Here is a 4,487-nt window from a genome sequence, read left to right as displayed (position 1 = left end):
ACAAACTGTTAATTTTTATACTGAATAAAGTGACAGACAAAATACTGCCTTGTGGGACACCCTGATCCTGATTATAATGATCAGACAGGGTTGTACCCACTCGGACTTGAAATTGCCTGTCTGTTAAAAACTGGGATATAAAATGAGGCAGACGGCCTCTTAATCCAAAATCATGAAGATCTTTTAAAATACCATGTTTCCATGTTGTATCGTATGCTTTTTCTAAATCGAAAAAGATCGATACAGCATGTTGTCTATTTACAATGGAATTTTTAATGAACGATTCTAAACGCACTAAATGATCGATAGTACTTCTATTTTTCCGGAAACCACATTGTATATTGGAAAGAAGATTATTTGTTTCCAAGTACCACACTAATCGATTATTTACCATGCGTTCCATCGTTTTACAAACACAGCTAGTTAAAGAGATAGGTCTGTAATTTGATGGATCAGAATGATCCCGCCCAGGTTTGGGAATGGGGATAACAATGGCTTTATGCCATGAAGCTGGAAACATCCCAGATGTCCAAATATCATCGAATATATTTAACATAGTTTCAAGGCATGATTCGGGCAAGTGTTTCAGCAGCTGATAATGAATATTATCAGCGCCTGCTGCTGTATCCATGAGCTTGCCCTAAGGTAGTATATAGCTCATGTAGTGAAAAAACCTCATTGTAATCTTCACCATTATCAGATGTAAAATTTACTTTTTTCTTTTCCTGTTGAAGCTGATATTTTTGAAATTCAGGAGCGTAATTAGATGAAGAAGAATGATGAGATAAAGTTTCACCAATGCTATTGGCAATGGCAGATTTATCAGTTAACAAAGTATCGCCATCCTTCAGATGGTTAACTGTAGAATTTGATCCCTTGCCTTTGATCTTTTTAATCATGTTCCATACCTTGGACATAGGGGTACGAGAGTTAATTTTGGAGACATAAGTCCGCCAGGATTGACGTTTATTTTGCTTAAATAGACGTCTTGCCTTGGCATTTGAAATTTTTACAATATTTAAATTATGGACAGTGGGATGTTTACGGAAGTACTTCTCCGCCTTCTTACGACATTTCCTAGCTTGTTTGCAAGTGTCATCAAACCACGGTTTACGAACACGTGGGTTGATCGAGGACTTAGGTATTGATTCATCAGCAATTTCATTCAGTAGATCTGAGAACAACTGAATCGGGTCAGTAACATTCTGAAAAGACGTAGGTAGTAATTTATCTTTGCATAAAGATTGAAATAAAAGCCAATCAGCCTTCACAAAATTCCATCGAGGTGAAGGTGGATCATCAGCGGGATTAATTGGTTTAAGCACCGTGGGGAAATGGTCACTCCCACATAGGTCATCATGGACTGACCATGAGAATTCATTCAACAAAACTGAATCCGTCAAAGACAGATCTAATGATGAATACGTACCAGTTGCAGGGTGTAAGTAGGTGTCCGAATCATCGTTAAAGATGCAGAGGTCATTATCAGAAACAAAATCCTCGATGACTTTACCCTTTGGATTAATGATAGAACCTCCCCATAAAGGATTATGCCCATTTAGATCACCCATGATGACACAGGGCTTTGGGAGCTGGTCGTACAGTTTTTGGAGATCATTACGCTGAAGATTTGAGGATGGAGGAATGTATAAGGAGCAAAGTGTGAAGGCAATATGCAGTGTAAGTCTAACTGCAACAGCTTGCATATTTGTGTCAAGCGGAACAGGACTGTGAACAACGCCCCGCCGCACCAAAATAGAAGCTCCTCCAGTAGCTTTATCTCCCGGAGGAGAGAAGGAATGATACGAACTATACTGCCTTAAATCAAATTTGTCGGTTGTTTTAAGGTACGTTTCTTGTAAAGAAATTGCTGATGGACAAATATCCGTTGATAATAATTGCAGTTCGTTAAAATTGTGCCTAAGTCCTCGGCAATTCCATTGAATTAGATTCGAATGATTAATGGTGGTTCTACCGGAGATCGTTCACGTAAACGTGAAGAGGAGTCACCACTGCTGTGGTGTGAAGATGGGGTGACATCCATCTCAAGTGGTTCAAAGTAATTGTGAACATCTACAGATGTTTCAGTGAGAGTAGGGATCTTAGTAGAAATTTTCTTGTTTTGTTTCTTCTTTTGTTTTTTGGGCATTTCAGTTAATGGTTTGTTGGTAGCTGGTATATCAGGAGTGGGTGTAGATGGGGCCACAACCTGAGTCACAATGATAGAATCTGGAGACATTTCACCTGGGCTGACAGAATGAGTTGTTTGACTGTCACATGATGTAGTCAGAGGCAGCGGGTGTTCAGAATGTGTCCACGTCAAATCCGTCTGACATTCTATAGATCTAATGGTTGAAGGGCGAGAGACAGCAGCAGCAGCAGCATTAGATTGTTTGGATGAAGGTGTCCGGCTATCATAGAGTTTTTTCGCATCAAAGTAACTGACGTTGTTTTGACATTTGATTGTCAAAATGTCTTTTTCACGCGTCCAAAAAGGACAGGATTTAGATGATGCTACATGTTGACCCTTACAATTTGTACATTTCAGGTCTGCTGTACAGCCTGAACCATCATGATTTCCGCCACAACGGTGGCAAACAGTCGGACGATCACATGATTTGGAGCCGTGGCCAAACTTCTGACATTTGTAACATCGGAGCGGATTGGGGACATACACCTCCACTCCGATGTTAAAATAGCCTGCCTTAATAGATTGTGGAATTGTTGGAAGAGAAAAGGAGAACAAATAGGTATTGGTTGGAACGATATTTTCACCATCTTTTCTATTGAAACGTTTCACTGATGTGACACTTTGTCCTTTGAGTTCTTCCAAAATGTCTTCTTCTGACATTTCTGCCAGGCAACGAGCTCTGTCGCGGATGATCCCCCGATTCGAATTCAACGTTCTGTGTTCGGAAACAACAACTTCTGTGTTAGCAAAGCTAGTACATTTTAAAAGATTAATAGCCTGCTGTCTCCGTGCACACTCCACCAAAAGAGAGCCGCTCCGGAGCCGTGAAACATTCTTCACCTCACCACAGATACCTTCAATGGCTTTAGAAATAGCGAAGGGATTGATTTTCAAAGGTAGTTGATTACGTGATTCCACTACGATAAACCGAGCCCAAGAATTTGAAGTTTGTGAAATAGAAGCATCGTCGTCAGATGAGAAAATCTCAGCTTCCAGACGTCTCTTCTTGTCATTGCGGTTTGAACCAGATATATTGTGAGCCATGATGAAATTAATGTATTCAGCACCCCTGCTCCCCACCCACCATGGAGTGCTACAAAGAGCGATGTTGTCCTGCACCGGATCTCCAACATGCAAACATCAGGGATACAGAGGTGTTATACTCCAGTAAGAACAACATGAATAGCTGTATTTGTCTATCAAATAAAATGTCAGGCTGGTTCGGCCCATGGCAAGAAATTGAAGACATACAGAACTCAGAGGTCGAAAGTACCAGATTGGCCCATGAGCCACCGCCTTCTGGCGTAAGACTCTAGGCAATGTATACAATCTAAAATTGAGAACATACACAAGGTATGCATGGCCAAGACCAAAATATACAATAAAATACAACACATGTGTGCATATACAATATTACGCACAGGGCCTGGCATGACCAGCCGATTGATAAGACCGGGCCCATCTTACCACCCGTCTAGGCGAAGTAAGGGTCGAAGTAGTGTGTTGGGCAAAGGAACACAGTTCCAGGAACCAGTGCCCTCAACTACCAGACTCCCGTCCTCCGCCGACACAGGGACGCAACCCACGGCAAACGGGCTGCCCACTTTGGTCGCCTCTTACGACCAGCAATGGGGTGCTGTGGAAATATTCTACCCCGGTTCCACACGGGGGAAGAGCTATTAGCGCTACCCAGCACTCACCACGAGGAGGTTGCTCTTCACGAGTGCCTATTCCTGCTGGAAGACTAATGGATTGGTTTCTGATTTTTTTAAATCAGCAAGTGTTAGGTCTACCTCTGGTTTAACTAGTTGCCAGGGAGGTGTACACAGCAGCTGATATGGCACAATATTATTTAAATCTATGTTAGCTGCTATAATATGTGGCTTGAGTCTGATCCCAAGAGGTGGAACAAGTTTGGGTTTTGTGTGAAACAATTCTTCGTAAATGGGAGAGAAAACACAACTATACACATGCACAAAAGTTAAGCGCCACCATATTCATAGTCTCTTGATTTCACGTGTGGGAATCAGAAATACGAAATATGATATTGTATGACTGAATTAGGCTTCCATAGTTTCATGAACCCAAATTTGTCCAGATACCACAAGGAAAGCGTGCTTTACGTGTTGCTGCAGTTCCCCTACCCTATAAATAGTGAAATTCAAGTTTAAGACACGTGGTTGCATTTTGCTTCTGTGTGAGATTCCCCTTCCGATAGAGGTTGAAAATAAGCCATGGTGAGGAGAAAGTTAACGAACGCTGAAAGATGGCAAGTGATAGGCATGAAAAATGCTGG

The sequence above is a fragment of the Haliotis rufescens genome, unplaced genomic scaffold, assembly GCF_023055435.1.
Source record: "Haliotis rufescens isolate VD_foot unplaced genomic scaffold, xgHalRufe1.0.p SCAF_2, whole genome shotgun sequence".
Lineage (NCBI taxonomy): Eukaryota > Metazoa > Mollusca > Gastropoda > Lepetellida > Haliotidae > Haliotis > Haliotis rufescens.
The sequence above is the reverse complement of the archived record's forward strand: the minus strand, read 5'-3'. Positions refer to the sequence as shown.